We start from the raw sequence: 12,773 nt of genomic DNA, 5'->3' as shown, positions 1-12,773 counted from the left end.
TTCCTCAAGAAGACGTCCTAGGGCTTATTTTCAGGGGATGTGTTATTTTCCCCTCAAAGCCTCAGCTTGCAGCATGCATAGGATGGCCAAGACCTGACAGGGGGAGCTGACCTTGTTGGTGGGGCTGCCCGCACCTTCCTGGTCACCTCTGGGATAGTAGCCCTCACGATGGAGCAGATGAGAAGGGCTGCTCATCTTCTTTACTGCTCCGTGACGAAATGCATAGGTTGTGCAGATATGCTGTGTAGCCACACCCATCACTAGGTCTTATTTTCGGGGTAGGGCTTAGATTGCACAAACGCTTAGAAATCCTGCTAGGGCTTATTTTATGGGTAGGTCTTATTTTTGAGGAAATATGGTATTCAGCATTGTACTAGAGGTTCTAGCCAAAGCATTTAGCAAGAAAATGAAATATAAGTAACCAAGATTGGAAAGGAATAAGTAAAATTATCTTTATTCATAGATAAGATGGTTTCTCTATAGAAAATACTAAGGAATCCACAAAAATCTATTGTATGTCTTTATATTAGCAATGAGCATTTTATTCTTTATTTATTTATTTTGAGACAGAGTCTCACTTTGTTGCCCAGGCTAGAGTGAGTGCCGTGGTGTCAGCCTAGCTCACAGCAACCTCAAACTCCTGGGCTCAAGCAATCCTTCTGCCTCAGCCTCCCGAGTAGCTGGGACTACAGGAATGTGCTATCATGCCCAGCTAATTTTTTCTATATATATTAGTTGGCCAATTCACTTCTTTCTATTTATAGTAGAGACGGGGGTCTCGCTCTTGCTCAGGCTGGTTTCGAACTCCTGACCTTGAGCAATCCACCTGCCTCGGCCTCCCAGAGTGTTAGGATTACAGGCGTGAGACACCGCACCCGGCCAGCAATGAGCATTTTAAAAATGAAACTAAGAAAACAATTACATTTACAAAACATCAAAAGTAATAAAATACTTAAGAATAAATGTAACAAAAGAATTACAAAAAGTATATATTGAAAACTACAAGATACCAAGAGAATTAAAGAAAATCTAAATAAATGGAAAGACATCTGTGTTCATAGATAGGAAGACATAATATCAGTAAGATGGCAATACTCCCAAAATTGATCCATAGATTCAACACATTCTGTATAGAAATCCCAAGCGCTTTTTTTTTTTTGGCAGAAATTGACAAGTTGATCTTAAAATTCATATGGAAATGCCAAAACACAAATAGAATAGTCCAAACAATCTTCATAAAAGGGAACATAATTTAAAAACTCACACTCCCCTGTGACAAAATTTACTAAAAAGCTATATTAATCAAGACAGTGTGTACTGGCATTAGGACAGACACATAGATCAATAAAATATAATCGAGATTCCAAAAATAAACCCTTATATTTATGGTCACTAAATTATCAACAAGGACATCAAGACAATTCAAGGAGAAAAGAATAATCTTTTCAACACATGGTCCAGGGATATTGGACCCCTATCTCACACTATATGCAAAAATTAATTTAAAATGGATCACAGGCCTGAAGGTAAGAGCTAAAATTATAAAGCTCTTGGAAGAAAACGTAGGAGTAAATCTTTATAACCTTAGATTAGGCAATAAATTTTTAGACATAGTGCCAAAAGCATAGTGACAAGATAAGAAAATAAACTGGGCTTCACCAAAATCAGAAATTTTACCACTTCAAAGGACATCATCAAGAAGTGAAAAGAACCCACAGAAGGGGAGAAAATATTTGCAAATTATATATTTGATAAGAGATTAGTATTCAAAGTATATAAAGCATTCTTACAACTCAATAATGAAATGATAAATAACCCATTTTTAAATGGTAAAGGATATGACTAGACAATTCTACAAAGAAGATGTATTATACAAATCACCAATAAGCACAAGAAAAGATGCACAATATTAGTAGCCATCAGGGAGATGCAAATCAAAACCACAAATGCCACTCACACTTACTAGGAAGGCTAACAAAGAAGACATGATAATGAGTACTGGCAAGGATGTTGATAAATCAGTACCCTCATACATTGCTGTTGGGGATATAAAATTATGTACTTCCTCCTTGATGGAGAGGCAGGTGGGGACTCATGTAGCAGCATAGATCAATGACCTCTGCCTGAGACTGTAGATGCTATAACACAAGGAACTTAAAGCCCCTGAGTTAACCATGGTATAGTGGAAAGTACCCAGACCTTTGTTAATAGTTCTATCTGGGTTCTAGTCCTGGTTCTAACACTAACAGCTGGATAGCCTGTGGTCAATAATTTACCTTCTCACAGCCTTAGTTTCCTCCTCTGCTAAATGAGGGTAATATTAATATCTAACTCAGAGGTCACTGTGGGGTTAAATGTGGTATGCAAAAATATCTGCCTCTGCCCTAGCATATAATTATGTGTTCAGTAAATACCTGGTCTTTTTCTTACATGTTTTTTCAAATCTTTGATTTGAGGACAGTTTAGAAGTAAGAGAAGAGCCACATAAAAAATTGTCCATCAAATTATCTCTCAAGGACTGTCTCAAGGAACTGCAGGGTTTCACAGAATTTAATTTGACATCCCTTGATTTGGCAATGTTGAGACTGTCCAGGATTCATGAGTGGGGACAGTGACTTCATTAGTTGTCTCTACTTTTCACATAGGGGGTCCCCTTCTCCAAACTTACCTGACTTTGATCTACTCATGCTGGTTATAGTCTTAGATCTATAAGTGAAGTGTGGTATAAGAAAAATAAAGTGCATGAACTTCGGATTCAGCAAGAATGGGCTTGAATCCTGACTCTTGTGCTTATTTACCTTTATCTTTAGCCAAATAGTTTAACTTCTTGCTTTCCTCATATAGAAGGGGACAGTAATAACAATTACCTTGCAGGGTGGAGGTAAAGAGTTAAAATGACATATGTAAAGTACCAGGTACATAATCAAAGGCTGATAAATATTTGCTGTAACTACTCAGCCTGTCGCATCAAAAGCTGATGTTTTCTGCAGAGACACAGAAGCCTTGTCAACAGTAAGGGTCACATCTGTCATGGTCACAGCTGTCCGTCCCTGAAGCATGGCCTTTTTTTCAAACCCAGAGAGACTCCACCTCACTACCTCCTTTTGGCCCAGACTACAACTTTATGTTCCTGATGCTTCTTGAAATCCCCAAAGTGCCCAGGAGTGCCCGATTCACTTGGCATTCAGTAAGTATTAAAGATGCCTTCTTTGTGGTGAAATGCATCCTGCTTTCATTGTTCCTTTCAGATTTGCACTTACTTGGGTACTTGCGGATGATTCTGAATGGCTGGTTGTTCACATCTGTCTCTGTTATGTGGCACACATACTTCTCATGTAACTTGACAGGGTACTTCAGGATGGAGAACACCCTGTAGAAGCCATTCATCTGCTCTTCCAGGACCTCCAGGGTGCTGTGGTTGCTCAGGTCCCTCTCTGCCCGGTCCAGCCAGGTCACATTGGGTGAGAGGTACCAGCCCTTGGAGATGCATGTGGCCACGTCCTCATCATCAATCTTGTCAAACTGCACCTGGGGCATTTCAGAATCTGATTGGAAGGAAATAACAAAACAATTAGTTCCTTTTTTACTTTAGCCACAGGAGGCTCAGGCTAGCAGAAATCTTGCCCTTGGCCTTTATTAATACATTAACCCCTTTTGTAGGCAACACATCTTGAGGTTCACTATAGCTAAAATATTTTCTTATTTTAAAATATTAAGGGGGCACAAATGTTTTTGTTACATGGATAATTTTTATAATGTTTAAATCAGGGCTATCAGTGTGCCCTTCACCCAAATAGTGTTCATTGTACCTGTTAGGTAGGTTTTTACCCCTCCCCTTTTGCCTCTCAACACTTCTTGACTTCCAATGACTTTTATTTCTCTCTGTGCCTATGTGTGTCTGTCAATTAGTTTCAGATTATTAGAGAGTACATGTGGTGTTTGTTTTTTCATTCCTGAGATACTTCACTTAGGATAATAGTCTTCAGTTCCATCCAAATTGATGCAAAATACATTAATTCATTTCTTTTTATGGCTGAGTAGTACTCCATGGTATATATATACACCACATTTTGTTAATCCACTCATGAATTGATGGGCACTTAGGTTGATTCCACATCTTTGCAATTGTGAATTGTGCTGCAATAAACATTCGAGTACAGGTGTCTTTTTGATAAAATAACTTCTTTTCCTTTGGGTAGATACCCAGTAGTGGGGTTGCTGGGTTGAATGGTAAGTCTATATTATTTCTTTGAGGAATCTCCATACTGTTTTCCATAGAGGTTGTCCTAATTTACAGTCCCACCAATAGTGTATAAAGCGTTCCTTTCTCTCTGTATCCACACCAACATCTATTGTTTTTTGATAATTCTATGCTTTGTGTGGAATCAAAAGAGAGCCCAAATAACCAAAGCAATCTTAAGTAAAAACAACAAATCTGGAGGCATCATATTACCAGACTTCAAACTATACTGCAAGGCTATAGTAACCAAAACAGCATAATACTGGCACAAAAATGGAGATACGCCAATGGAACAGAATAGAGAACCCAGATATAAAATCATCTACCTACAACCAACTGATCTTTGACAGAACAGACAACAATACACATTGAACAGAAGCCTTATTAAATAAATCATGCTAGGAAAATTGGATAGCCACATGAAGAAGAATGAAGCAGGATCCCTATCTCTCAGCATTTTCAAAAATTAATTTAAGATGGATATAAAAGATTTAAATGTAAGGTATGAGACCATAAAAATTCTAGAAGAAAATGTAGGAAAAACTCTTCTAGACATCAGCCTAGGCAAATAATTTATGACTAAGACCCCAAAGGCAATTACAACAATAACAAAAATAAATAATTGAGACTTGATTAAATTAAAAGGCTTATGCACAGCAATGGAAATAATCAATAGAGCAAATAGACAACCTACCAAATGGGAGAAAATATTCACAAACTATACATCTATAAAGGACTAGTATCCAGAATGTACAAAGAACTCAAACAAATCATCAATAATAGAATAAACAACCCCATTAAAAAGTGGCAAAAGGCTGGGTGTGGTGGCTCATGCCCATAATTCTAGCAGCCTTGGAGGCCAAGGCAGGAGGATTGCTTGAGCTCAGAAGTTCAAGACCAGGCTGAGCAAGAGCAAGATCCCGTCTATTCTAAAAATAGAAAAATTAGCCAGATGTGGTGGTGTGCACCTGTAGTCCCAGTTACTCGGGAGGATGAGGCAAGAGGATCACTTGAGCTCAGGAGTTTGAGGTTGCAGTACGTTACGATGATGCCACTGAGCTCTACCCAGGGCAACAGAGCAAGATTCTGTCTCAAAAAAAAAATAAAGAAAGAAGAGTAAAGTGGGCAAAAGACATGAACAGAAGTTTTTCAAAAGAAGATAGACAAATGACAAAAAAAATGACAAAATGCTCAATATCACTAATCACCAGGGAAATGCAAATTGAAACCATAATGAGATATCACTCTGTCAGAATGGCTATTATTAAGTAGTTAAAATTTTGGCCCAAGCATAGTGAGAGAAGAACAGAATACATGTACACTCCCGCCTTCCAGGTCTCATCTATCACTGTTGTCTTTATGTTTGGAATCTTCCCCTCTTTGGGTGCGTTCATTCTAAATTCTCCACTGACTTCAGATACCCTGCTGCGAATCACTGAAGATAACAAATGATTCTCACCACCACCACCTTCCTATGTCTTTCAACTCTTATCCTGGAGGAATTCCACCATGCCTCCCCCAGTCCTCATGAGGTCTCTGGTGGAAAAAAGCTCTCCATGCAATCCAGTGAAGGGTAAGGATCCCTGGGTACTATGGAGATCCACTGATCCAATCCAAGATAAATTTTAAATGTGAGAAAAGTGAAGCCTAGAAAAGCTAAAAATGTTGTCCAAAGTCATCCAAAATTAGAACTGGGCCTCCCGACTCCCAGTGCAGGGCTCTTCTCATTAAATCCCATGTCATATCTCAGAGTTTTCATGTAGAACTATTCTGTTATATGACATTTTGGTTTTTCACTATTACAATTTGTTTGGAGAGTTTGAGATATGACCAGTGGGGTTTTTGTTGTTGTTGTTGTCTTTTTTTTTAATGTTTTGTTTGTTTGTAGGAATGAATGATGCATGCAGATATAGGTACAGCACCTTTTGTTCAGAGCAATATTTTTAGATGAATTGACATTCCAAACACCTGACTCTCATCATAGGAATAACATGAAGAACCTATAACAATTCAAGTAGAAGAGAAAAAGTGAGAACAGCAGAAAAGAAAACTCAGAATTTATCTTTATGAAAAAATGCAGAGCTTAAAACCGAGTTCAACCAATAAATTCTCTTACCTTCTACTATCAGCTTAACTGTCTTTTCACCTCTTCCATCTGGTGTGATGGCTGAGCACTTGTAGACAGCTTCATCCATGAAATTCACATTTCTTAGTAAAAGTGATAGAGTCCCCTCAGAAATTTCATCCCGGTCCACAGAGACTCTTCCCTCATACAAAGAGTTTTGATCTTCTAGTTGCTCTGTATTATTGTGAAACTGGTAAACCAACTTTGAGAAAACTTCAAAAAAATCATAGTACCTGAGAAAGCGGTAAATTTCTTTATCATTCTCTACCTCATATTCCTCTTTGATGTCTTCTCTTTCCCAAGAAAACTCAAGATTCTCTGTGCCCTTCACAAAGGAGAAGTGGCAGGAAAGGATAACATCAGTGAATGGGTGGGCCCACAGCTGTTCTGTAGACACTAAGAATGTCAAACAAGAAATGAATTTAGTCAAGACCAAAGAACATTGCATCAAATAGGGTTTAATATCAGATAAAGAAATCACTCTAGCTATTTTAAGCAGAGAAGGATTAGACATTTATAAGGAACTACACATTTACAAAATCATTGGAAGGCTGGAGAAAGGAGCCCAAAGAAGGGCATGGAAGGTGAGATTTGCAATGTGTGTGTCTGTCCTCTCCCACACCATGCTAGGATCAGAACACTGCAGAGTGGGTCTACCAGAGGAGCTGCTGCCTTTGCCTTATCAAGAAGTGGTTGATGCAGGAAGTCATCACTGCAGGTGTTTCCTCCAGAGCCAAATTGCACCTGCTGGATTTGCACTGGCCAAGGAAAGGGTGCTTCATGCACTATCACCTTTCTCCCCACTTCAATCAGTTTCCCACTGAATCCTTGAGCAAATGTATCTGATGGGCAGAGGCTAAGTCACTCTCAGAGCTCTAACTGCAAACAAATCTTGGAAATGTCATATTTTACTTTCCAGATTCAACAATTCAGGAAAGCACATCAGAAAGGCAGAAACAGATGTTCAGTAAGTAAATTTATTCTACCTGCCACAAATATCTACCAGTCTGTGTAGAGTTCTCAACAGTGGGAGCTGGGGCTGTGGGGAATATAGCTATGCCCCATGTAATATTCACAGAATCGTGACATAGAATAGAATCCTGGTATGTTATAGCTGGAACAATTATTACATTAGAGACCATCCGATCCAATGTTTTTGAACTATTTCCCCCAGAGCCTACCCCAGAGGTTGCCACTGATGATCAGGTGAAGACCAAATCGCTGGGATCTCCACTCCTTTGACACTTCAATCAGAACAATCTCTCTCTAATAACTTATAACTCTTTACAACTTAGGTTTCCAAATCAGATTTCTTCTGTCAAATGCCTCTGTTACTGAAAGATAAAACTGATTCCCAGGAAGCAAAGTTGCTGAAGATCACAAAGTAAGATACTAGTAGCCTATAGAAAGAAACTAGACCTCTTAGAGTTTCAAAAGGACTTTTAGGGTCACAGCCACAAAACTTTTAAGCCCCAAAGACTAATTAAATTCCAATTTGAGTAAGAGAGAATAATGAGACTTAATCACTATAAAGGTAGGGACTCCAAGAAGAAGGCAATGTTATTTTCTCCTAAAGACACCATGCAGGTAACAAGCAGCAGAAAGGAGGAAGAGCTGATCTACAGAGCCAAAGTAAGGATACTGTTTGATATAAAGAGGTGAAATGAAATAGAAGAAAAAAGAGGTGAAGCACCAAGAGTATATCCAAATGATAAAATAGCAGGCAAGAAAGCTTCTAAGCTACCAGCCCAGCAAATAACAGCCCAAGAGACATCTAATATGGGACATTCCAGTTGAATAATAGATATGATCTGTTCACTCCAGCTGTGGCAAGCACACAGTGGTTGATGGGGAAGCATGGATATTTGGTCAAACATTATACTGGGTGTGCCTGTGAGGTTTTTTTTAAATTTCAGAATACTATGGAGGTACAAATGCTTTGGTTACATAAATTGCCTTTGCACCACCCAAGTCAGAGCCACAAGTGTACCCATCCCCCAGTCAGGGTGTGCAGCATCCATTAGGTGTGAATTTACCCATCCCCTCCTATCTCCACCCCACCTGCCCAACACCCTATGAATGTTACTTCCCATATGTGCACCTAAGTGTCGATTGATTAGTACCAATTTAATGGTGAGTACATGTGGTGTTTGTTTTTCCATTCTTGTGATATTTGACTTCAAAGAATGGGCTCCAGCTTCATCCAGATAATACAAGAGGTAGTTCACCATTTTTAATGGCTAAGTAGTACTCCATAGTATCCACATACCACATTTTATTAATCCACTCGTGTATTGATGGGCATTTGGGTTGTTTCCACGTCTTTGCAAATGCGAATTGTGCTGCTATAAACGTTCAAGTGCAGATGTCTTTTTTATAGAATGTCTTTTTTTTTGCTTTGGGTAGATAGTGGGATTGCTGGATCAAATGGTAGTTCTACTTTTAGTTCTATGTGAGGGTGTTTTGGGATGAGATTAACATTTGAATGGACAGACTGAATAAAGTAGATTGCCCTCCCTAATATGGGCCGCTCTCATCCAATCAGTTAAAGTCCTGAGAAGAACAGAAAAAGCTGACCGTCCTACAAGTAAGAGAGAGAATTTTTCTTGCCTGACTGCTTAAGCAGTCTTCCTGCCTTTGGGCTCGAACTGAAACATGGCCTCTTCTTGGGTCTCAACCCTTTGGACTCAGACTCTTGTATGCCTCCAGCTTGCCGACTACAGATTTTGGGACTTCTCAACCTCTATAACTGCATAGGCCAATTCCTTATAATCTCTCTCTCTTTCTTCCCCTCTCTCCCCCTCTCTCTCCAGTTTGTTCTATTTCTCTGGAGAACCCTGACTATATCAGGTAATATTTATCAACCATTTACAATGTGCTAAACATTCTAAGAGCATTTCTGGCATTAATTCACTTAATCTGCATACTAACACTACAGCAGGTACTATTATTATCTCTGATTTACTACTGAGAAATTCCAGACACAGTGAGGTGCAGTAAGTTGCTCAAGGATATGCAGCTAGTGAGTAGTAGAGCTGTGATTCAAACCCAGGCAGCCTGGCTCCAAAGCCAGAAATGGGCTCTTTCATCTTTTAATGGGAGGCACTCATTCTAAGTTTGAATCAATGACTAATTAAACAAATGAATGAATATAAAGGAAGGTAGGATGGAAGGAGGAGGCAGGAAGAGACAATTTGCATAACCTTCAGAAGGATGGATTTGCAAATAAAAAAAAACTAAATGCTTTCTTTTTCAAATTTTTGTTATTTTTCTGATGTGGTTATAATAAAGAAGCAATGTTTTATAATTTTAAAAAATCCTGGTCTGAAAAATTGTAAATCTAAGTTCTAGTTCTAAGTACCCCCTTACTAGTCATTTGGCATCAAGAAGGTTATGAGCTCTCTGAGTTGCAGTTTCTTCATGTATAATTAGAATAATAACACCTGCCCCAGGGTTGTTATGAAATACCTTGGGGTCTTTGGGACTGTTTTTATATGACATGGCTCAGTCATTTTTCAGAGGGACAGAGGGAGTAGAGCAGATGGGTAGATACTTTAGTCTGCTCCCTCCCCAATTCTCTCACAAGAATATGTAGCTTATTCACAAGGGGCCCTTGATCCTAGTTTCTTGGGTTACACCCAGGAGGTCTTGCTACAGCTGTATCATTTCTGGCCCCATGGGAAAGAGTCTCAGATTCAGGAACCCAAAGGCTCTAACTAATGAGTCATTAAACACAAGCCACTGCTGGTGTAACTAGTAATATAAAAGCCAGCTTCTGACCAATATGTCTGCATATGGTTGTACTTGAATCTGAATATCTCCTTCGTCTATTTTAATTTGTGTTATTTCTAGACTATTGTGTCTTTAGTTTCCCAGGGCCTAAGAAGCTGGGGCAAATGCTCCACAAAAGTCTAATAAACTGTAGAAAGATACTATGTCTAAACCACCTGCTATCATACCTAGCACATAGTATTAGGTAGTTAATATTGCTATAAAATGTAAGGTATTATAGAGCTAAGAGACAGACCTTTCTCTTTCTATCCAACATACACTTCTATTCCTTTAATTTATTTGGTTGCATTTTTCCTATGAGTGGATCACCACCTCATTTTGCCTTACTGCTTCCCTCTAAAAAAACACACACAGAGTAATCAGCATCAAGTGAAAAGAGCCAGTAAATGTAAGCTGGGTTGGCTAGACTTTGCACTAACTCCTGAGTTGATCTCTGGAGCCTGAGGATGGCTTCAAGCTGCTGCACTTTCAAGACACTGGCAGAACTGCTCTAGGTCCCTGGGAGATGGCACATGCTTGAAGACTATAAATATGTTAAATCACTTTGTGGAGCAGGTATAACGCAGGTTTGGATACATAGCATATTTTTAGAAACTTTGCCTTATAAGCTTGGTTAGCTGAATTACATTAACATTTCTAACATCTATATATTGTTACATTGTTCATTGCCAATATTTTTAGTATATGTGCTGCCGAAGCGAGCACTATCACCAATATCTTTAAAGAATTGAGTATAAAGAGTTATACAAACCCTGTGTTCATTGCCTATTCAGAATTTTCAGGACAGACCTGATTTTAATATTCTGGATACTATACTATAAATTGGCACTTGTCAGAGTCACTGGAAAGTGGGAGTCTAGTTTTTTGGGGAGGGCATGGAGGGGGGAGGTTCACACTATAGATATGAACCCACGTATGGCCTAATATGGACAAACCAAATTGGTTGGAATTTGGGGTGGCATGGAGGATTTTCTCATTTTAAAAAAAAGAAAGCAAAACAAACAATAATGATTTATAATATGTGTCTTTTATATTCTTCCACCTGCTCTTCACCATTTCCTGTGAAGCAAATATAGTAGGTATTTGTTATTTCCATTTAACAAATGAAAGGATTGAGGTTTGAAGAGATTAAGTCTTTTGCTTATTTGTTCATTTTTTTAATCTTCAAACTACTATTTTCCTCACTATCCCCAAAGCTATTTCAGAAATACGCACAAAATTCTTTGCAAAGTGACTCACCTGCACCATGAAGAAAAAGTATGTTGACAGTCACCAAAAAGAAAGACATTCTGTAAGAACAAAAAGAAAGGCAGAAAATTTGCTTCAGCCAAGAAAGAGTGTGGACCAGCATAACAGGAGCCGTCTGGTGCTGGGTCAGAGGGTGGCCCTCACAGACACCCCCTCGGGACTGCATGCCCACCAGATGCACACTTAGCAGACAGAGGCTTCCAGCACCTCAGTCCTCCATGTGGGACTGCCTCCTGAGTCCAGTTCATTCAGGCTGACCCTGTGCCAGTTTGTTCATTTTGCTATATGAACCTGGGACTCTGTTTCTATGATATGCAAATCTATCTCTCAAGGTGAGTCACAGCTGGATTCATTTGGATCTGGAGTCAGCCCTGAAGATGATATTTGAGTGACCAGTGACAGCTTGCCAAGCAATGCTCATTGGCTTCTCGGGGTGTTGCTGGGGCAGATCTGAAGTAGAGAAGCTATAACTAATAGATACACGAGTGTATCTGGGAGGAAAAATAACCAAGAGGCAGTGCTAAGTGAGTCTAGCCAGGGCTGCACTTTAAGGGGAATGGTATTCATGAGCCCAGGCCAGCCCTGGAAGGGGCGGGAGAAAGAGCTTTCGAGAAACCCTTTCAAGAAGCTCTGACACAAATCCACATCTACATACAGGTAAGGCCACTGATAATCATGAGCAGGATCCAGCTTCTCTCACTTGGCCTCATCTCTTTGAGTTCCAAGGGTACCATCCCAAAGTCACAGTGCTGCCCAAACTCTCCTCGCCTGACATGTGCCCCGTCACCATGCCCTCATCTAGCCCCTACTACTCACTCCTTCAAAACTCTACCCAAGTAGCACTTCTCAAAGTCCTCCTTGGTCCCTTACCCAGCTAATCATTCCTTCTTTATCCTGAACATAGTTTTATTGTTGCATGAATCACCCTGTATGGCAATTATTTCTTTACATGTTCTTTTTGTCCCTTACTATTTTGAAGAAAGATAAGATAATCATACCCCCTCAGCATACTATCTTGCTTCCTCTTCTTCCTGTTATCTATTAAAAAGAAAAAACAAAAAACAAAAAACCTGCCACAATCCTCCAGGTCTCTGATACATCATAATAATGGCAACTATACATCAAATGCTTACAAATGCCAAATTTAATCTTCAAAATAAGCCTATGAAGTAAGTACTATTTTTATCTCTATTTTGTAGGTAAGGAAATTAAGGCATAGGGGGCACAGATAATTCATTCAGGATCACACAGAGCCAGGACGCTCACCATGTAGGTTAGCTGAAGCCTGTGCCTTCCACCTAAACTCTGTCCTGACAAACGGCTGCAGCCCACACACCATGGGAAGCCACATCGCCCAGGGCATCCACT

Source organism: Microcebus murinus, chromosome 1 (assembly GCF_040939455.1).
Source record: "Microcebus murinus isolate Inina chromosome 1, M.murinus_Inina_mat1.0, whole genome shotgun sequence".
Taxonomy (NCBI): Eukaryota; Metazoa; Chordata; class Mammalia; order Primates; family Cheirogaleidae; genus Microcebus; species Microcebus murinus.
Note: the sequence above shows the minus strand (reverse complement) of the source record.